Source organism: Pseudopipra pipra, chromosome 1 (assembly GCF_036250125.1).
Source record: "Pseudopipra pipra isolate bDixPip1 chromosome 1, bDixPip1.hap1, whole genome shotgun sequence".
NCBI lineage: Eukaryota > Metazoa > Chordata > Aves > Passeriformes > Pipridae > Pseudopipra > Pseudopipra pipra.
Genome location: NC_087549.1, coordinates 14,617,115 through 14,640,515, shown reverse-complemented (window position 1 = coordinate 14,640,515; position 23,401 = coordinate 14,617,115). Strand labels below are relative to the sequence as shown.

At 43.3% G+C, this 23,401-nt stretch overlaps 1 long non-coding RNA gene across 1 annotated transcript; it reads right to left on the bottom strand.

The window, feature by feature from the left end:
- Nucleotides 1-10,720: 10,720 nt before the first annotated feature.
- On the bottom strand, nucleotides 10,721-15,515 carry LOC135416115 (uncharacterized). Its single transcript, XR_010431459.1, has 4 exons — nucleotides 15,401-15,515; nucleotides 11,832-11,927; nucleotides 11,273-11,414; nucleotides 10,721-10,924 (listed from the first exon to the last, which is right to left on the bottom strand). It is a non-coding gene; the product is annotated as an uncharacterized LOC135416115 (long non-coding RNA).
- Nucleotides 15,516-23,401: the final 7,886 nt, after the last annotated feature.

Genomic DNA, 23,401 nt, shown 5'->3' with positions numbered 1-23,401 from the left:
GAGGAGATTGTCCCACTGAATGATTGTTCTTACTGTAAAAAATATCTTTTTTTTATGTTGATATGAAACCTGTGCCAGTGCCACTTGCTCCTGTTGCTCCTTGTCTTCTCTATGTGACTCTTTGGGAAGAGACAGCCTCTGTCCTCTTTGTAGCCACCCTTTAAATACTGAAATACAGTGTTGAGTTCTCCCTGAGCCTTCTCTTCTTCAGGGAGAAAAGACCTAAGTCCTTCAGTCTTCCTTCACAGAGCAGGTTCTCCAGTCCTCTGATCCATCTTTATGACCTCTCTTTGGACCCTCCCCAGTCTGTTCACACCTTTCTTGAATTGTAAGGGCCAGAACTAGACACTCTACTCCAGGTGCAGCCTAACAAGCATGGAGTAGAGCGAGATGGTGATGTCTCTACCACTGCTAGTACTGGCCCTGCAGATGAAACCCAGGATCTGCTTTGCTGCAGCAGCACACTGCTGACTCATGGTCAGGTTGCCGTCCACCAGGACCCCCAGGTCCTTTTTGGCGATGCTGCTCCCCAGGCACACAGATCCTGGCCTCTTCTGGGCTTTTTGTTATGTTGTCCCAGGTGCAGGACCTTGCACTTGTTAACTTCATCTAGTTCCTGCTCACCCTCTTTTCCAGCCTGTCCATGTCTCTCTGCAAGATGTTTCTCCCTTCTGACATGTCCTCTTCACCACCCACTCAGGTGTCATCAACAAACTTGGCGAGGCTTCTTTCAATCCCATCATCCAGATCATTTATGAAGATGTTCAGCATCATGGGGCCCGGTATTGATCCCTGGGGTACCCTACCCATGATCTCCACAATTTTTCAAATATTATAGACAGTGGCCTGGCACTAGTTTCCCTACCCTGTTTAGCAATGGTCCTATATCTTCCCTGTGCTTCTGCTTACTGCCTATGTGTCCAAAACCCCATTTTTTGTTCTTCTTGACATCTTTGGCCAATTTCAGGTCTAGCCGAGCCTTAGCCTTCTTGACTGCCTCTGCACATCCTTGCAAGGTTCTTGTAGTCTTCAAAGGCTACAAGCTGCATGTCTATAGCCAGAATCTTCCCCCAAGTCCTATGTCTGTATTTTTATCCCACTTGTAGACTTTGCCTCCTTTGCCTCTCAGAATATGTTCAGCCTGTTCACATTAGATTTTTTATATTAATTAACTTGGATATTAAAAAAAGAGGAGTTCTACATCATCATCAGAATGCCCACAGAATGCAGTGTTTCTTTTTGCATTGGGTAGAAAAGAAGTCAGATTTATTGCTGCCCTAAACATAAACAACACCATTGGTGTCAAGCTTGAGTCAAAGATAGATTTGCATGAAGATCAGTGCTATCAGAACCCAGGCAGGCCTGCCAAGCTTCTGAGATGAAGATAGTAAAACTAAAATGGGGATATGGCATTCATACAAACCACTGCTTTATGCCAGTCTGTGGAATTTTCTTCCATCTATTTGGCCTTTTGTGATGGCCGGATGATTTGTTTTCAAGTCTGTATTTACTTCTGAATTCTGGTGAGAACTAGAACATTGTTAATACATATGCTTGGCAGTATCAAAATGGTAGACAATTAGCTTCAGTTATATAGGGTACCTGAGGGTTGTTTAATTTATTAGATTTTTAATTGGTCTCTGTGTGTAATGGACTTGGAAAAGATAAGAAATAAGGCCCTATAATTCATCTGAATAAATCTTGGTTCCTCCCCACATTCCATCCTTTTCAACTACTGATTTTTATTTTTCTATTAGTTGTTGCTTTTGTTGTTATTTATAACATATTTAATTACGTGCTTTGGAATAATTTTTGGTGGATGCTTGCCAGTTTACTAATATTCACTGCCCACTACCTGATGGTGTCACAAACATACCATCTGTTCACTTGTGCCTTCCAGAACTCTCTGAAGTAGCTCACTGATTCAAGCTGCAGGTGGTAGGATTGCTCAAAATACATAATTACCAAACTTCTAAATAACAAAACTTTCATTTCATGTATGCTTTTTTAAAACCACATTTGATTAAGGCTTTTTTAGCCACCCTCCAGTTAAACACAAACTTACCTCCACCACAAACATATCTGATACCATTATGCTGAAGAAGAAGGCTAATGCTCTGCTTTCACTTTTTTTTGGTTTTTCTGGAGGATTTCTCAACATCTTTTTTTCATGATTGGGCCAAAACTGTGTGTCCTGGTCCCGGGACAACTTTCTCTTGATATCCTACTCATCTGCCTAGTGGTAAGCACCACTTGTGTGGTATATCTGAGGGTGCCCCATCTTGGTTCACCTTTCTACCGAGTTTTGAATGGGAGAGTGGATTTGAAAGCTGGGAACACTGGCTCAGCCTCCCACTCATGCAGGTTGGTGCATGAGGCTCAGCTGTTTTGTGGCTGCTGTGCCCTTTCCTTTGGTTACTAATGAATTAATCCTTGTTAGAACATCTTCAAAAAAGAAATCTCAGTAGGTTACAATAATAATAATATAATTCTACCAAAAGGGGAAAAAAAGCATTATTTTTCGATGGGATAGTGAATATCTTGACAGGCTTTTACTTGAACTCCCTGAAACAGCCAGTGTTATTTCTGTGACTGAAGATTAATTTCTGTGCCATTATCAAATGTAACCCTTGAGGAATTAATTGCATTCGCATATCGAAGTCCTATTTATACCATCAAGCAATCTGGAACAGATAAGGCCCTTCTTGGGAAATCTCTGCTGCTCCACAATATTTGCCTTTGCCTCAGACAGGTTATGGCCCACTGGGACCTAAGGAGCTCACTAAAGCACCATTTGTAATGCAGCGTGACAAATCCCGGAGCCAGGGCGATAATCTCTGCAAACTCTGTACAAACAGTCCCTGTGCCTCAGCAAAAGTGATTAATGGGCTCTGCGGAATCAGCATGCGGCCCTCGGCATTAATTACTTCAGAGGGACACTCAGTGGAAACCCGGAGGTCTGCAAAGGATCCGGTGGGAGGCTGGGGGGTTGGTGAGGCCGGGCTGGATGCAGGTCCCTGGACTCTGGCTGTGCTGTGGGAGGGTGCGAGGCATCCCAAGCTCCCTGGGGAGCCCGGGGATGGCTGCAGAGCCAGTGTGGGGGCCCCAGGATGCTGCTCCACAGGGAGCCTGAACACAGGGAGCGGGGCCACGCCGGCTTGGGGACACGATGGGGCACACGATAGGCACTGAGCTGCACTGGCTGCAGCTCTTGTGCCCTGGTCACACCGGGTGCTGGTGGACAAGAGAGAGAACCTCCATCGAGCCTGGCTTTAGAGTGGGGTCAGGGAGAGCAGCAAGGCCTAGTCCTTCAGGAGAGATTGTGGTTTGCAATATTCCTTTTCTCTCTGCCATAAGTGTCGTGATTTAAAATTCACAGGCCCTTTGTAAATTATTGCAGTCCTGCTGCAATGAGTGAATCCGTGCCAGTTTGTCTCCAGGGAAGATCTAAGCCTAAATGTTTTACAAAGAATGAAAGACGATGAGAAGAGAAGTGTGCATTTATCTTTCCAGTATGTTATCTGGGCCTCATCCAAGGGGAAAATTTCTACATCTTGTTTCAAGTCCTTCAAATCCCAGCTAGGGGACTCTGGTTAGAGACCCTCGTGGAAAAGTCTTAATGAATTTACCATGCATTTTTTATAATTCATTAAATATATGTCAAATCCAGTAAAGCCTGCCTGTATGTTTTCACCATAGAAGTCTATGGCAGGGATATTATGGCCCACCCAGCCCTCTAGAGTTGCTCAGTGGTGGCACAGCCTCAGCTGCTCTGCCAGATGTGATGTATTTGTGCCCAGCAGGCTGAACCCCCAGTCTTTGTACCATAACAGTGATTTCAGCTGGAAGCAGTCATTTGGTTATTCTGACTGTTCAGTGTGATCCAGTGAACACAGAGGACTTCAGTGTGCCTGGATAAGAATTATGCTGACAGCACTACATCAAGTTTTGAGCCCACCCTGACTAGGATTTGACCCTCTCTCTTGTGTAGTGGCCTGTGCCAATGGACATCAGGCGGGGGACTGTTCCCTACCCTATGTTAAACAGAAGAAAACAAAGGCAGAAGTATCTTTTCCACTTTATATTTGAGGGATAAAAATTAGAGCACTTTGGCTTCCTCATCTTGTCCTTATCATAATATCCTAGTCCGTTCTTAAAGAGTGTGTTTATCTGACAGCCACCTTCCTAACTAAAGCAATACCTCAAAATGGATAAACATAGGAAAAGATACCTACTGGGACACTTTGCACAGTGACAGGTGCTTAAATAACAGGGGGTTTTTAAACATAGATAAACAAATAGGACAATTTTACGCTTGCTCAAAGCACCCATCACCCCTTGGGTGTAATTTGGCATTACACCTGATTTCTGAAGGCACTGATCTGAGTGAGAGTTAGAAACTCTTACATATCAGCTGTGAAGATAGTACTCATGTAGGGACACTTAATCCAGAAGATCTGGAAGGAGGATGTATTGTGACATTCACGAGTGGTTTTCTAGGTGCCATAAACAATTTGATAGACATTTTATTCTAGAATAGCACATTCAGAGTCGTGGATATAAACAAAGGAAAAGTGTCTAAACTCAGGTAACCTTTCAACTTCCACTCATCCAGAGTCATTACTACAGGACATGTTTGGCTTTGTGCTGGAACAGCCTCTCCACAAGGCAGACAGGTCAGAAGAGCAGTGCTTGGAAATTTGTTGATGGGAAGAAGTGCCTTGGGAGAGGAAAGAGCAGCTAGCCTGAGGGCAGTGGATCCTCTTTGTACCATTTGTTTTGCGCCTCACGGAAGGTGTTTTTAATCTTCTTTGGGAAGTTTCTAGCTTTTGTTGGTATTTCGAGAGAACAGTTAACCCAAAACCACTGGCAGCAGCTCAGCACGAAAAGGCCATGTTACAGAGGAACCTCTGGGAACTCTCTAAATTGCATTTCCTCAAAGTGAAACAGGGTGGGATTGCAATGTGTCCTTGGCATGGTCCTGAAACCAAAATGATTCTTCACTGACTAAATACTTTCATACAGTGGTTAGACTACTACAGGCTACAGCCAGAGATGAAAGGGAGCTGCCTTTTCCTTGAATTCTGTTCCTTGCTGTCGTGAGAGTTGGAAACGGGACTAATTTCATTGCCAACCTCAGGCTCCAGTTTGATTACTCACTGCAGTAATTTACTGATTCTGTGATTTGAACCCATTGGCTTATTGATTTATTATTAATAGGAACACTGATGCACTCACCGGATTGTTCCATTTTTTAATTAACTTTGGCAAATTGTGGCAAATTTACCCTTGCTTATTCTTTTCAATAAACTCCATTTCAGTAAAATCCACCACACCAGTTTATTCTGTTGGACAGCTTCATGGATCAGGAGTGCACGTTTAGAATGAAGTATTTCCAGGCCAGTTGATTCTTCCTTCACATTAGTATGAATCCCTCATACAGGGTGAGAATGGCACAGAAGGGAACATGGAAAACGAAGCCGAATAGAGGAAAATGACCTTTTTTTTCTCATACTACTCACTTTTCCCTTAACATGCTATTCAATCTCATAATTATTTCTAACTTAATGACTGACAGGTAGAAAAGGTTAAGAAATATGACTTAGGCATGGACAAAATAACTGTTCTCACTGGTAAATGAATTTCCAGATGTCAGACTATTCAGTAGGGTGGCTTTCAATAATGGCCATAGTTCATATTTGTACAGAACCTTACAGTCTGCTCTGCCTTCTGTCACATTTGATAAGGAAATATTCCACTTAGTGTATTGAAATTTCAACTGCAAGCCTCTGCAGAGTGCGATCATATGTTTTTAGGGCATTTTCCATCCTGGCTATCTGGTGCTATTATTGAACTTTTCAATTTGTTGCCTATTCTTTTTGCAGTGTGATTGTACCTTTTATTTCTTTCTCAGCACTCCTTCTGTTCACTGTTGCTCACAGAAATCTCCAAGACCAGGTGTCCAAGTACGAAGTAATGTTGCACAGTCCAGGCCTGTGGAGTTCATATTTTAGACAGGGATCTCCTACACTTACTGTGTGCATCCTTCTGGCACTCTCAGAAAGATGCTGGTTTTCTCCTTCAGTTCCATGGCCCTAAGTTGTCTTATTTAGATTTGGTACTCTTTTTTGTCTGAACTAGAGTCAAAACAGCTCACCATAGGCTGAATACATGTGCTTGTGGATGAAAAGCTCTATGAGCTGGTTCTCCAGTGTGACTTTCTGAGTCAAAGAATGCAGAGAAAGAAGAGGGATAAAAGATCTATTGTCTGCCTAGAAAAAGTAGAATGTCTCTAAATGAAAACATGGGTGAGAAAGAACCAGAAATTATCAAGATGTTGATGCATCTCAATTTGTCTCCAAAGCTACAAGCAAGAAAATGAACTGCGTCTCAATGACCTCTAAAAGAAACTGTGACATTGACTTCTATGAGCTTGAAGCTGGTCTAATGAAATCATGAGATGTGAGCAAACAACTGGAAGAGGAAAACTGCTGGTGTAAAGACCTTGGGATAAACTGTTCACCAAAGTAACAGCAACTACAGAAATATGTCAAATTCATTCAAGTTCCAAGAAGAAAAGACAACTGCTGACCACAGTGGTGCAAAGGAAAAGGTGGCTGCCAAAAAAATCAATGGTTATGAGCTGTGAAATATCCACAGCATCAACAAAACAGATCCTCTCTTCTCAGCAGCTCTCGCTGGGACTTTTGCAACTTCTGGGAGCTCCCAGCATGGAGGAAAACCAGTGACTGGAGGTTTTGCTGAGCTACACATTCACACAGAAGGGAGCCTCAACTGATTACAAGGCTGCTACAAATGAGACCCTGCTGGTCCTGTTGTTGCAGCTGGGATGCACTGGAGAACTCCTGAGATCTGCCCTGAGACTCTGCTGGGACAGTGGATGATGGGGAAGTGTCATGATTTAACCCCATCTGTCAACTCAGCCCCACACAGCCACTTGCTCGTTCCCTTCCTGGTGGGATGGGTGAAAGATTCAGAAGGGTAAAAGTGAGAAGTCTCATGGGTTGAGATAAAGACAGTTTAATAGGCAAACAAAAGCTATGACACAAGGAAAGCAAGGAATTGATTCACCGCTTCCCATGGGCAGGCAGGTGCTCAGGCATCCCCAGGAAAGCAGGGCTCCATCATGTTTAGTGGTGACTTGAGAAGACAAATGTCATCACTGAATATCTCCCCTCCCTTTCCTTCTTCTTCTCCCAGCTTTATACACTGACAATGACACCATATGGTAGAGAATATCCCTTTGATTGTTCGGAGTCAGCTCTCTCAGCTGTGTTCCCTCCCAACTTCTTGTCCACCCCCAGCCTCCTTGCTGAGTTTTTTTCTCCTGTATTTGAGGTGTTATTTTAATGCTGTCAATAACTGAGCTAATTTTTGATGGGAAATGAGCCCATCTGCTCCCTACTAATGTAAATATTTCATTTATCATCATGCTTTTTCTGGCTTTCAAACTTATGCTGCTGAGAGAGCTCAAAGGTAATTCTATGCATCTTGTGAGTGTGACAGAGCAAACAGAAAGGTCACAGCACTGCTAGCTCACCCACTCATCCCTCCACAAATCCGTGCTTTTCCTGATAAAGTGCTTTACAAAGTAATATTATACACCAAAAAGATTAAGCTTTTAAATGAAGGAAGAAGCTGTGTAACAGCTTGGTGAGCATTGGGTGAACAGTAACTGGGAAAAAAAAAGCCTGTTTCATATCATATACAATGGAAACTTTAGAGCATGTTGTAGGACACAATTGGTTATTTTAAATTTTGTACAATGGACCACTGATACTCTACTCACATATACACACAAGTAAATTATACGATACTTTATTTTCTCTATCTCTCAGAGAAGAGTAAGAGGCTGGGTCAACTCACCCAGAAGAAACACGAATCCCAAGAGTATCCACAGCTTCAGTTCAAAGCTCAGATCAATAAGGTATCCCTGTGCCTTAGAATAAAGACTTGTAAATATGTACTTGCCACCTGATTCTCTTTGTAATATAACCAGGGGGTATGTCTCAACAAGTGATAATTGGAAAACAACCACATGTGAGAAATCACCTTCCTTCAGAAAGGAGGCAGCCAAAAATAGAATTGAGCAGATCACAGCCCTGGGCACTCCAGGATCTTTCCACATGAATGAGAATGAGTGAAAATGAAATGGCAAAATCAGAGCTGATGACAGCCTGCCTGCCTGCTAGATGTGACCTGAAAATGGAATTTAAAATGTTTCCAACTACTATCACAATTCAGGCTGCATATCTTTGTTACCTGCACACAGAGGGGCATTTTAGAGGGGAATAGGTGGCTCTTTTTCTGGCCATGCCTCTTAGTAAGCATGAGGTATCCCCAAACCCTTTGATTCAGTCTGTGATATCTGCTATGCATCTTTCTGTGCCAAGCGTACCCATTTCACATTGAGCAAATCATCTTAGGAGTAATGAAACTGCCATTTCCATCAGACATGAGTGCTGTGCCAGACCTGGCTTGCTGCAAGAAAACAGGATCCACTGTACAGGTTGGAGCTTGGCAGGAAGAGACAGGCAGGATGGGTTTCAAAAAAGCAGCAGGTTTTTAAGAGCAGGAGACCAAAAGCAGGGTCTGTTTGATTTGGTACCCTGCTTTCAACAATCATCAGGGCTGGGTGCCTGCAGGTTTGGGTAGGACAAGATATCCCAGGTATCTGGGACTTCTTCAAGGAAGAAGTCACCAGACTGACCACTACACAGGTCAGGTGTCTGTACATCAGGGTAGCTTATTTCAACATCAAGAGCATTTTTGTTTTGCTTCTGATAAAGTATGTGGAGAACCATCAGAGAGCCCCACCGTACCTAGGTTACCTGCATGTCTGGATGGAAGCAGGGTCCAAGGAAGGTGCAGTTTTGTCTGAGGTTATTTTAAGGAAGGAACAAACATATCCAATTTCCTGTTCTTTGACAGCAGTCAGATCCATTACTCACAGGAGTTTTCCAATGTACCTGTTGAGCAGGACAGGCTAACTAGAAGAACCTGAAGTGCAGGATTAGAGGACAGGCTTCTATTAGAGCACGTGCCCTCCTTGCCTGCTTTCGCCACACCAATCACCATGGAGATTTCAACTGGGCATGGAGACAACAGGCAGACAGAAGCTACCACAGGACAATAAAAGAGGAAAAGAAAGTAACTAACTATTGAGCAGTGCAGAACCATGATGTTCACCCAGTGGCTAATCCTCTGTCTGACTCCCTTCAGATACCAAGTGGCTTCTGACTGTGACAGGCAATTTGTTCTGTCTTTTTTAAAACCCAAGTTCCACAATCACTTTTTCCTTTCTAGTCCAACGTGCAAAAAATTAAGGGATGATCTTCCTTCTCTGGACTATGGCTTTGAGTGTCATTTGGAATTTGTAGTGGTCACTAGGTTTGTATTTCAAGAGAAAGAGATGTTTTTCTGTGTTCCTTTCTCCAGTAGGTGTGGGTGTGGGTCAGATGAGGAGGTTCCTGCCTGGACTCCCTCCTCCTCTGTCAGCTAAAGCAAAAAGGGGAACATGTAAGATAACCGAAATGGTTAACCAAATTGGCCAATGACCACATAATAATAATGTTTGAATGTTATTTCTGTTCTCTCAGTATAAAGAATAAGGAGAGAGTGAAGGACTGGCTGATACCAGCCCAGCACAGTCCTCTGGGGTGACCACAGTGATTGGTTGCAGAGGGTTACATCTTCCCATGAGGCAATGAAGACCATGTTTCCACAACACCATTTCTGTTTGTTACGGCACTGGTGGTGAGTGAGAGTGAGCAGTGGCATCAGCTCCCATGGGACACGATTGCCATGTTTCTGGCCAAGACCGTCAACTGTCCCCTCATGACATCCAGCTCCTTGGTCCCAAACTCCAGGAACAAGGCACCAGTTAACTGAAATCCAGGGGGAGATTTCCTCTCACTTCAACAGCAGTGGCATTTCAGCATTGTTTTCTTCATGACACAAAATGCCACACTTTCCCAGAGTGATTTTTTTTGTCCCTGTACAAAGCTTCCACTAGTATTGAGTAGACTTTCGCCTGCCTTTGGCCTAGAGTGGTGAAATCTCCATACCTGAACAAAGGGAAAGAAACATTTGTCCTGTAGTTTGAATTTAAAAAAGAAAAAGGAAAAGGAAAATCATAAGCAAAAGCAAAAGCAAAGGCAAAAGAAATGGAGGAAGACAGAGCCACAGGTGAGGGGGCTAGGAAATGAGAAAGTCCTGAGGAGATGGAGTATTGGAAAGACAGTAGGTCAAAGTTGCACATTAAATTTATCACCAGGCTGTTATTTTTGTACAGTTGGGTCATCTATCCCAGGGATATTTTCTGTAAATGTGTGAAGCATATGGCAAGCTGCCCTTACAGTTATGTTCACATACAGGAGTGAAACACCTTTTCCTAATTTTTGCCAGAAATTTCTGGGTATACTAAGAAAACAAGGAGATTTTTTTCTAATTCCACTTACTGTAGGATCATTCTTTTCCCTGTTTTATAATAACCCTGCTGTGAAGGTGGGACATCAGTTGAATTTATCGTACTTCATTTATCAAGTTTGCAAAGATACAGAGGAGACATCTCTTGAGGGATGGGAAGTCCTGATACTCAGAGATATAAATGTTAATATCTACTTTGCTGGTGTAATTGAAAATTTTATTACATTCAGAAACATATTTCAAGTTGGGAGGCAAAGGTTTTAGGCAGATGTTTTGGAGAAAATTGTGTTTTATTGAAAATGGATGTAAAAGTAGATTAAGTCTCTTCCCATACATTAATGCAAAATTCTTTGGACTGCTTCAAGAGGTCTGGCCAGCTTATGAAAAATCTGAGCTTGTATAGTTGGTTTACATGGGGACATCCTCCAGGTGAGTCCAGTGTTTACATTAAAGCATCCTGAACATTGGCAAGTGTCTGTGAAATCAGGAAAAGAAAATTAAACTAGACAACTTGAAAATCCATTCTTACTGAAAAAAATATGTATGAAAAACACTGGCAAAAATCTCAAATGCTGTGAAATACTATAGCAGCAGTAGCTTCAGCAGACAAACTGGAACTGGTGCCTTGGAGATCTAAGCACAGTTTTGTCTTCTGCTCTTCTGGCAGTGCCTAGATAATCAGCCAAGATTTGATTCCATTGCCTGAGAGTTAGTTAAGGTCTCAGTGAAAAATGCCATCCTCTGGTGTTAACATTCTGCTCGCTTGCAAGTGGACTTGCAATGCAAAGAGGGCAGGGAATTTCAGCTATGGTGAGTCTCTTACCCAGACAGGACTCTCATCACCAAGAGGGTCTGAAATATCCATCTCAGCTCCATGAAGTGATGCAAAGGTAGGTCCAGCACAACTCTAAGAGGGGCTGTAGTTGGCACCACCACTGAGGAGGTTGGCTGTCCTGGATGCTGCTCTGGGATAGTGACAAAGCACATCAGACCTTCCTGAGCCTCCAGAAACAAACAAGTTGAGAAATGACAGCCTCCAAAAAGGAAAATAGTGTCTTTCTGAAGGATATCAAGGAGTGATGCTGTTTTGAATCTAGTACCATAAATAAAAAAAAAAACAAACTCTTCACTATAGGAAAATTGTTGTTCCTCCCCAATATTATTCTAAACAAATCTGTTCCGCCACATGTTCCCAACGCTCTCAAATATGAACTCCTCTATACAATTCTCCCAGCCCCAGTGTACATCACTGTCATTGTCCTTGCCTCCATCCTTCAGGTCAGCAAACATCTTTCTATACTTCACGCATGGACAGTGCATGAAAGGCTCCCTGCCCAGAAGGTTTTCTGGCGCAGCTGTATTGGAGTGAGACATTTTCCTACCTGCTGCTCTTAGGACCAAAAGCAGTAGGTTCTTCTATGCCCCTACGTTCCAACCAACAGATAGTGTTTTGTACCAGAGATCAGGGCTAGATGGATCTAGATGAGCAAAGAACACTCACGTATGTTTTCAACTTGATGGACAATCAGGAAAACTGGAATGTCGTTTGAACACTGCTTCCATTGACTCTACAAGAGAAAACTAGAGACAAAGTGATTTATATAGGGAAAATGCAGGAGAGAGTTCTTTTGTGCTACTGGAACTGGAATTGTGATGCTTCACTGAGCTAAGCATTACTGTGAATAGCAGATCTGTGGCAGAAGTGAGCTGGGATGGGAATTTATGGGCACAGAGAAAGAGTAATGGCCATAAATTATGGGAATCATAGGATCATCATCATCATGGCTGGGCTTCGCAAACGAAGATTTAGGAAGGCTCTATCCACATTTGTTACAGGCACGCTGGTGGCTAATGAGGCCAGTACGAGATAGACATATCCAATTGCAAAAGGCACAGCAGAAAGACTCCATAGGTGGTAAATTCTGCAAGACACAATTCTTTCTGCGTTGTCTTTTCTCCTCGAGAGTGATCCTGCGTGCGTTCTCAAAGGCATCAGCAGCATTATAGATGGTGTGCCTCCAGACCTCCCGATTGGAGGCCAGAGTAGACCAGTTATGTTGATCAATATGGCCAAGGCTGAGATGTTGTTTCAGGGAGTCCTTGTATCTTTTCTTCGAGGCTCCTCTCTTGCAGCAGCCGGTGGCAAGTTCACCATAAAGCAAGATCTTAGGGAGGCGGTGGTCCTTCATCATTGAGATGTGCCCTGCCCAACGCAGCTGTGTTCTCAGCAACATGACCTCAATGCTTGTGACTGCTGCTTGCTCTAGAACAGATGCATTAGTCACATAATCTGACCAGTGGATGTTTAGGATTGTATGGAGGCAGCATTGATGGAAGCGTTCTAGGAGATGCAGGTGGTGGCGGTAGATGACCCATGTTTCAGAACCATATAAGAGAGTAGACAGCACAATGGCTCTGTAAACACTGATCTTGGTACTTTTCTTCAAGTGTTTATTGTGCCATACACTTTTATGGAGTTTTCCAAAAGCACTGTATGCCTTTGCTAACCTATTGTCTGTCTCTCTGTCAATCTTACCATCTGAGGAGATGAGGTTGCCTAGGTAATTAAACTGCTGGGCTTATTTGAGCTCTGATTGGCCAATGGTGATATGGGGATGATGGGGGACTTCCTGAGGTGCAGGTTGATAGAGAATTTCTGTCTTCTTTAAGCTGACTTCCAGCCCAAAGAGCTCAGCAGCATCTGCAAAGCAGGATGTTAAATGCTGCAGAGCTGCTTCTGTGTGGGCAACAAGGGCGGCGTCATCAGCATAAAGCAGCTCCCGGACAAGATGGTTTAAGGTCTTGGTGTGGGCCTTCAGTCGCCTTAGGTTGAATAGGCTTCCATCAGTACGATATCGAACGTAGATACTGTCCTGATCATCGAGGTCTGCAGTGGCCCTTTGGAGCATCATGCTGAAAAAGATTGTGAATAGAGTTGGTGCAAGAACGCAGCCTTGTTTCACACCATTCTTTATTAGAAAGGGCTCATAAAGTGCATTGCCATATCTGACTTGGCCTCATGGAGTGAGATGATCCTCATGGAGTGAGATGATCATTTTAAGGAACTTGGGGGGACAACCTAAACGTTCCAAAATCAGCCACAGACCTTTTCTGCTCACAGTATCGAAAGCCCTGGTGAGGTCAACAAAGGTTGCATAGAGACCTTTGTTCTGTTCCCTACACTTCTCTTGCAGTTGTCTGAGAACAAATACCATGTCTGTGGTGCTCCTGTTGGCTCTGAAACCACACTGACTTTCAGGTAGGATTCCTTCTGCTATAGCGGGTCTGTTCAAGAGTATTCTTGCCAGGATTTTGCCAGCAATGGAGAGCAGAGTAATACCACAGTAATTTGAGCAGTCTGATTTAATTCCTTTCTTCTTATACAAAGTGATGATGACTGCATCACGAAGGTCAGATGGTAGTTCGCCTAGTTCCCAACAGTGCATCACAAACTCATGAAATTTGGCATGGAGTGCAAGGCCCCCATGTTTCCAAACTTCAGGTGGAATTCCATCAACCTCAGCTGCCCTGCTGATTTTCACCAGCTGTATGGCCTTGAGGGTTTCTCCTAAAGTGGGGGCAGTATCCAATTCGTATTTCACTCGTTGTTGTGTGATGGACTGAATTGCTGAGTCTTGGACTACATGGTTGGTACTGAAAAGAATCTGAAAGTGTTCAGACCATCGATTCAGAATGGAGGTTTTATCTGTCAGAAGCGTTTGACCATCAGCGCTGAGTAGAGGGCTTTGGACCTGGTATGTAGGCCCATGTGCTGTTTTCAGGGCCTCATAGAATCCTTTGTGATCACCCGTATCTGCGCATAATTGAGTTTTTTCAGCTAGATCGATCCACCACTTGTTCTGGATGTCATGGAGTTTCTGTTGGAGCTTGCTGCATGCAAGACAAAAGGCTGGGTTTTTTGCGTGACAGGATGGAAGTGCAAGGTGTGCTTGGTGGGTGGTTCTCTTCTTCCTCAACAATTCCTGGATCTCTTGATTGTTTTCATCAAACCAGTCCTTGTTCTTCTTGAAGGAGAACCCTAAGGATTCTTCAGAGGATTGCAGGATGCTGTTTTTCATATGGTGCCAAATTGTTTCAGGAGAGGAATCTGTAGAATCTATGGAATGGTTTTTGAGCCTAGTTTGAAGGTTCGCCTGGAATCTGTCTCTTACTGTGGCTGATTGGGGACTGTTAACTTGGAGTGTTCTCCTTGGGATACTGCCCCTCTTAGGTTTGAATTTAAGATTGAAGTTAAGTTTACAGCGCAAAAGCTGATGGTCTGTTTGGCATTCTGCGCTGGGCATCACGCGGGTATGGTGGACATCTCGGACATCCCTCCGTCGCACCAAGACATAATCAATGAGGTGCCAATGCTTAGAACGGGGGTGCATCCAGGTTGTCTTCAGACTATCTTTCTGTTGAAAGATAGTATTAGTGACGGTGAGCTGTTGCTCCACACAGAATTCTAGCAGAAGTCGACCATTATCGTTGCAGTTTCCAACACCATGCTTGCCTAATATTCCTTTCCAGGCTTCAAAATTCTTACCTACTCTGGTGTTGAAATCACCAAGGATAATGATCTTATCATCTGCAGGCACCTTTTGGGTAAGGCGGTGCAGGTCAGTGTAAAATTTATCTTTTTCAGCAGGGTCAGCTTGGAGAGTTGGGGCATATATACTAAAGAGGACAATGTGTTGCTTGTTGTGTAGTGGAAGGCGTAGGGAGATAATGTGGTCAGAGTGAGCTGTCGGCAGATTTTTGAGTTTAGGAACAATAGAGTTTTTGATCATGAAGCCAACTCCTGAGATATGCTTTTTGGTTCTGGGCTTACCTGACCAAAAGAGTGTGTAACCGGCACCATGTTCTCTAAGGCTCCAGTCCGAGGACCCCCACAGCCCGCCCGGTACCCTTCCACTCCCACCCCCCCTTCCCCCAAACCAGACCGTCAAACCTCTGTGTGCTCTGAGGCTTCCACTCTCCTTTCTCACAAGGGCACAAAGCCAAGCTGGCGAAGCTCCCTGACTCCTTTCCCCTGCCAGAGGGGGGAGGGGTGGCCCCGCGCGGGCCCAGGGGCGGCTTCTGGGGGGGGAAATCATAGAATCACAGAGTTGTAGAACGGTTTGGATTGGAAGGAACCTAAAAGATCATCTCGTTCCAGCCCCCACTGCAGTGTGGTTTGCAGAGGCCCATCTCTCAAGCCTATCCGGGTTCCTCTGGATGGCATTCCTTCCCTCCAATGTGTTGCCTGCACCACACAGCTTGGTGCACTGGATCTCACTGTCCATGTTATCAACAAAGATGTTAAACACCACCTGTCCCAACACCAACCCCTGAGGAATGCCAGTCATCACTGGTCTCCCCATTAATAGTCCTCTATGGACTTCCTTGTAAAGAACATTCCCTGTTGGGTTGTATCCTGCCTGGATAATTTTAAATGAGATTTTATATTCCCTGTCTGGGATGTTTAGCTCTTTTGGGTTGTCTTTGTCAATTAGGTAGTCTGCTAGTTGTGATTACCTCCAGGGCAGCTGGTCTGGTCTTTCCCAGGAAGTTTGTGCTCTGGTGCTGATCTTCCAGCTTCCTCAAGCCTCCTAAAACCTTCTGAAACCTCTCCTTGCTCAGAAGCAGTCCTCCCCTGTCCTGCCTGGCTGTAAACACCACCCTGAGAAGCACAGCTCCTTCAACAGGAAATTGGTGTCTCCTGTCACTGAGGGTTGCCAATACTTTTTGAGTGTGTGGATGACCTTGGCCTCCGGGATTTCAAATGAAGACTACAAAAAAGCGAGTTTACATAAATCCACATCAAGAAGGAACTGGACAGTTAGTTCTGAAGTTTTGTTACATGTCTAAGTAGGAGCATTGCTTAGATGTGGTCTGATTCTAACTAGCAGGGTGAAGGGACCCGAGAAACCTCTTTTGCCTAGAAGACCTTTCAGATTTGAAGACAGAAGAGAAATGGAACAAAAAGAGTCTCAAAATCTGTTTTCTGTACAACTAAACTTCTCCATGGCAAAGAAAGCATATGGTATGAATGCAGAAACTCATTAGTGCAGACCTTTGGGAGACACTACGATTAAGCAAAACAGAGCCAGATGAACATTTGAGAGAAACAACAAATCGCCAACACTGGAGAAAAATAACTGAGAGCCAAATGACTACAGTTGCAGACTCACGAAACAGATATTCAGGAATGTGATTTCTGGGAAAGACTTTTCTGAGGATGGTTTTCTGGCTCTGTGAGACCAATTTAGACATGGAGGGAGTAGGTTACCTCAGTCCTCAATGGTGGTGCTGGAAGATATTTAAGTTGGTAGTAGAGAGATGATGACATTTTTCTGTGGGCTGTTTCCACCTCATAGTACTTTAAATATTTTAAGAATTTAGGATTCTCCTCTAGGTTGCTTAGATTCTTCATCCTTTTTACAGTGAGGTCTTCTAAAATTAAAACACTAGTGCAGAAATGCCATGAAGACAACTTTCCTTCTATTTCCAGAAGGAAATACAGAGTCACAATTGAAGATAAATGCGTATGACCTCACACACATCCTTCAGTCACCAGGAAATTAACTGCTTTAAATCTTCTTTTCTTGGACTTTTGCCCATAGTTACATGGCTTTCATCAAGAACTCATGCCTACCAGACTTTATCATGCTTCTAAACCCTAAGCTTGAAAAAGATCTAATTTAATTGATTGAATGAAAAAATTACAGAGAAACTACAATTTGTAAGGAACTATTTTAGCTGCTTCTACTACATTTAACTGGGATCTAAAAGCTAGTTATAGGAGGCTGTGTTTTAAACATGTGCAAACTCTGTGTTGTGGTGATGATTTATCAAATTATGCGTTCTGCAATCTAAAAGGTAGTGCCTCATAACTACTTGTACCTTTTGGTTAAACAGGATTTCTTTATCCTGTGTTTGGAACAGAATTATTTTGAACAGCATTAATTAGAAGCTGAAGTTTTCAAATAATGTACAGTTTTTTTGTAGCAGGCTTGTCCAATGACCTTGAAACACTATTTTTTTTCTTTGAACGTCAGATCCAAATTTACTGTAATGTTTTAAGTTACGTCAATGGATTTAAAACCTGGTGCTAACTTGGTAGTTCTCTGTTGGAGTAGGCAGAAAAGAGTCATGGATGAACATTCATTACTAACACTTGTGTGACACTCACGTGAAACCAGCTTGATTTTTCTTAAGAGTACCTTTTCCTGGTGCTCTTGTCTAGGCCTTTCCCAAGTGATGAAGACCTGATTGAGCATCAGTGACTTAGGTGCAGGAACTCTGTCCTAACTGTAAGGCTCCTGGTGAGAGATGCTCCCTCCATCCTGTTTCTCAGCTTTGCCACTGGCAGGTTGTGCTGTGCTGGGTAAGAGAGTAGCAGCTTTCCTCTGCAGCTGTGATGTGCGTGAGGTGACGAGATGTAGGAGTGGGATGTCGGGGCACACAGCTCAGTCATCTTCACAGGGTTCTTTCATGTGGGCTTCACCCTGGGTAAGCACAATCGAGCTTTCTAATAGGACAGGCTGGGAAATTCCTCTGTCAGGGAGGAAGAAGAGTGGAACTTTGTAGTCCAGGTGGCTCCTCGCCATTCAGCGAGGAGTGTCCTCTGTGCGTTCTTGCACAGTGCATCTCTGAGGAAAATGTCAGCTTCTGTGGAGCAGGCAAAGCCCGAGTCGAAGGCTGCCAGGGAACTCTTGGCAGCTCGCAGTTGAGTACCAGACTTGGGCCACTGCATAACAGCATCCATTTTCCCTTCGGGCAGAAGAACATTCAGGCCAAGCTTTCTCTCTCAGAAATGGTGTGTAAGCCAGTTGCTACACTACAGAAATCTGACAGCTGTGGTACCCTTCTCTCATAGTGCTGCCTCCTTCAACCAGGCACAACCATTAATACATGTGCCCATTTTCTTTACAGTTAGATCACATGTACTGCATTGCTATGTACAGGCAATGCAGGCATTTTGCAGCTCAGCTCCTCTTACAATAAGGAAGGAAGTGTCAGTTCAAAAAATTACTGTTGTTTAGTTGTTAACTAAAACCACACACATTAATACAAAAATAGAAGTACCATACTTAAGAGACAAGGGCATGTAACCACGAAAACCTAGAGAGTAAGAGTAGTCTCATCTTTCCTTCCAGTATGGTAAGCATGTTTTGATTGTGATTTTCCACTCATGATACCTTATTGTGCATGTGAAGTAAGGGTGTGCTTTGTTTCACAGTACAGAATGAGCACATGTAGCCCTGGTTCCAGAAATCTGGTCAACAGAATCACAGAATCAATTAGGTTGGAAAGGCCCCTGAAATCATCGAGTCCAACCTATGACCAAACACTATCATGTCAACTAGACCATGGCACCAACTGCCATATCAAGTCTTTTTTTCAACACCTCCAGGGACCATGACTGGAGTCCAGCCCATTCCCATGTTTAATCACCCTTTCTTTCCTTTGATGGAAAAGTCTTGGCCCTAAAATTAAGCAGAAAACTCTTTGTTCCTGTGAAAAAACTGGACCTCAGGGATGACAGAAACAGAGAGGTTTTGAAGAAAGATGACAGAGACATGTTCATGTTTGTACCTGGGTACAACATGCAGGTAATTTTGTCATATCCTACTTTTGTTTAGCAGGTGAGTAATTTTGTCATATCCTTGTCCCAGTAGCCAAACTGCAGGCCCTGTCTCCCATCCTGCTAAATCCATGTCCACAGCTGGCAGACCTTATGTCTCCACCTCATTTGCAATGAAAACCTACAGTTCTCTCACTTTCAGCCCAGCCTTAAGGATTTAGAGTCCTATGGCTCCACTGCATGTATGCCCAGCACATCTGGCTGGATTTGGTACCCACTTGTGTTTCCCTCGGGGCGTGAATGATCTGCACATCATGCTGAATCAGAAGGGCCCTTTCCTAACACAAATGGCATTACTAAGTCATAAGAATAAAGTGCTATAAATGCAAAATAATTTTATGTAAGGTTATGTGTGCACCCCTGACACTGTTCCCTGGGGAAGGCTCATTGTCCTCCTTCCCAGTTCTGCCTGTTGAGAGCAACCTGCAGGGAACAGCTCTGGGTGACCAAGCTGCACTGAAACCTTCCTCCATGGCTGTGTGCACCAGGGACTGAGCTGCTTGCTCTGTTGTGCCTCACCAAAAGCAGCTCCTTGGTGATCAACAAAACCTGCCAGACACCTGCAACACTCTGATGGTCATGTCACCCTGCCAAGGGGATAGCACAGGAGAGACAGGGGTGGCTTTGCAGCTGATGTGAGGATGATTTAAATATTCCTGATAGATTCCTCTTGCATGTGGTGGGACTGCTCTTCTTGGGCTTGGTTTTAAACCTTTTTAGCATCAGCTTTGAACAGAGCCTCCCTGTAATTCCACAGGCTCAGTGCTGAAGGTGAGAGATCCCAGGGATCTCAACCCCAACTCACACCCTGGGGAGCAGCCTGCCACAATTAATGAACTGGAACTGCTTCTCACGGATGTGAAGATGAAACTTTGCACTGGAAGCACTGGTCTTTTCTGCACTTAGTTCAGCCTTGACACATGATCAAGGAAAACCTACAGCTTGTGTTGCTAAGTAGCTGCCATCATAACAAATCTTTTTGTGCCTTTTCTGGCTCATTGCTGCCTCCCTCAGCATCATCAAGACTAGGTACAAGTTTGCATTCATATAATTACAAAATGCAAAATTAGTTTATTTGCAGGGTCTCTCATCACTTATTTCACCAATCAGAGAAACATTCCTAAGCATCAAATTTGGCCTTGAAATCCAAGTACTAAGCCGCTTCTCTTTCTATTTTTTTCTCAGAACACTGACTGTGGTTTCTTATTCCTTAAACATCAGCATTTCTTTTGTTTTGGAGATTAGTCCCGTAGTCAAGGAATACGAGAAGCAGATTAATTTGTACAAAGACAGATTTAGCTGAACTTTTCTGCAAAAATGCTCAGCAGTGGAATGGTTTATGGTATTCTGATCTCTTAGTTTCAGAGTTAGCAATACAGTGCAATGTGTGGTACAAGCTGCCAGTGGAGCTCACGTTGACACTAATTCTGGCTTACTTTCCAGTAATGTGAGGACTGGGTATATTACCTTTCACAAAATGAACAAAAAATTAGTGCAGACGTATCTGCTGGCAGAGGCTGGACTTGAGCTCTGTCATAGAAATATCTGATTTGAGGGAGTACTTTCTACTTCTGCCTTGGAAAAGCAGAATATTAATAGTGGTGTGCAAATTGACGATGAACATGCCAATATACCAGTTTTAGCCAGGCTTGGGACATCTGAATTCAAACAGCAATATTGTGAATAATTTTCTTAGACTGATTTAGCACACATGCAAAGTTGGCACAGCCATCCAAAAAAGCAATCCTCACTCCTTCCCTTCTCTACTCTCCTGCCTGGTGATTCTTGTGTTATGCTGGAATAAGTTTCTGTGTGGCTGCCCAGTGTGCAGGATGTAAGAGTTGATCCAGCTGGAGAAAAATAGGTTTCTTTTGGTGGGTTTTGCCCTGAATCAGTTCCCACCATCCTCAAACCTAGAAAACTAAATTGTACAAATAATTGCCAGCACTACCTGGGCACTGCAAGGCAGGGATGGGGAAAGTATTCCAAAAAATACTGCAAAAGAGTTTAATTTAGAGAGGGATCCTTGCATGGAAAACACTACTGGCTTTAAACCCCCATCTGCTCCAGAAGGATGCCAAGTGTCATGAGAAACTCTGTGTTCCTCATAATTTGTATTCTTGATCGATGTCAAACAACATTTATAAACATCCATAATTAAAGGTTAACAACACAGTCCTCACTCATTAAGTGTTAGTTTCAGGCTATGTTATGATGTTTAATGTTTTTACTGAAAACGAAAGTTGGGCAAACAAGAAAAGCAGGGGGGCTGGGGAGGGAGAACACGTAGAGACCCAGCTTGTGACAACCAAACTAACTGTTGTATTCTTCCTGGCTGCTGGGGAATAGCTATGGCCAAATGAAATTAGAGGGTGTGTTCTCCCAGAAAGTTTCTGGCATTTCATTCTACTTATAACACAACATTAACATTAGTGTTTGGCTAATATGAATGTTTTCTCCTAGCTGACTTTTTGTATTGTTTTTTGATTCTACATGAAGATGTTCTAAACCAAAGAAAAAGTAAAACCAGCTCCTGTGACAATAACCAGGGAAAATCTTCCCTTCCTCTATCTCCTGTTCTTGTCTCCTCCCATGGATTATCATAGAGAGGTCAGCAAGAAATGCAGATAACTGTCCTTTCTTCCTTGTGTGTTGAAACAACCTGCTTCTTGGTCCTTCAGCTTTTCTGTTTGTGTTGTAGAAGTTCACAGCATATAGCCCAGCCACTCCTTGGAGGTGTAACAGAAGAAAAATATTTGAAAAAGCACAAAGACGAATGCAACCTCTTGAGGAAAGATGTTGCACAAGTAGTAGATACTTGAGAGCTTTAGAAACAGAAAAATTTATCCAAATCCCACTCCCCCCTCAAGAAATGTCAAGTACCCCCACACAGACTCAGGTGTAGCAGAGGGATGAAAATACAGAGTGAAGAATAACCCTTTGCAATTTGACTTCCTTTGCTGGTGTGGGACACCAGCTGGAAAAGACCAAAGCAGAAAAGGCAATCTCGTGTCTAAAAACAATGGTCTCAGCTCAATATCCACAGTACTATTTATCTGAGCCTCCAACAAAGTCCCTGCAGCAAAGTCACACACAACAGCTGCCAGGTCAGTTGCTTAACAAGTTGGTTTAAAATCATGAAGCATGAGTTCCCGTGATAGCTAAAATTATTGGCTAAAGGTAAGTCTTATGAAATAGGAAGAGTCCTCTACTTATACCCTTCCCAGAAACAGAGCACTATTTAACCTCCAGCTGTAGATAACATCACCTGCCTGACTTCTTCCCTTCAACTCCAGTTAAAGCAAGAACAGAGCTCTCTCAAGGGAGAGTTGGAGCAGTATGTCTTCAAGGTGGTCAGAGACACAGGGCAGGAATTCATTCAACAACTCAATCTCCTTGAAGGAATATTTCTTAGATTCATGAACTGTTTTCCTTTTTAGCCACCAAGGAGCAGTAATTTGGGAAGCAGGGCATGCACAGTACCCCTGCTGTGAACAGTTAAGCTTTGCAGACAGAACAAACCTGCTACCAATAGGAAGATGGAGCACGGAGAAGCATTTAAAGCAGTTCCTTCCCCTCACTGCTGCAGTGCAACACTAAAGCCAAACACACTAGAGACAGTCCAGCCTGACTGGGAAAGCAGCAAGGAACACATTTTACAGTAATGTTATCAATCAAATCTAAATCCCTCACGTGACAGCTTTCTGAAAACTAGATGTTAGTCACTGAACTGCAAGAAAAATGGCTTCCTATCTAGTAAAAACTAAGTGAATGCTGTGGCTAATTCCTTTAAATCCATTTAGACATTTGTTTGAGGAGGAACTATAATAAAATGCAGATGCTGTACTTCTTTACAAAAGCACTTTAAAAAAAGCCCAAACAACAGCAGTCATAGGGCAAACAAAGAAGGCTGTGTAACAGAGAGCCTTTCTGCATCTCATCATCTGTGTCCATAACAGAGAAGGGAAATATACTTCTTGTAGATACAGGAGAAATATAGAGAACAAATGCTCTATAACCAATCCTTAGACCTCATTGAGCAGCTGATTGGTGTATTACCACAAAGCCTCCTTTCCAAGAAATGTAAGCCTGTCAGTACTACTTGTAGGCCATGGTCAGAACTAGTAACAAACACTGTATATGATGAAGTGGAGCTTGCATTCAGTGTCCCAGATTATAGTGTCATCAGGCACATAGGTTTGTGCAAAATCAATTTGTCATGAGTGTTGATCACAGTGGTGTAACAGAGCAAAACTGATGATAAAAATGTACCAAATTTTTGATAGAAAAGGCAGAAGAGGTACCTTTCATTCTAGTCTGAGT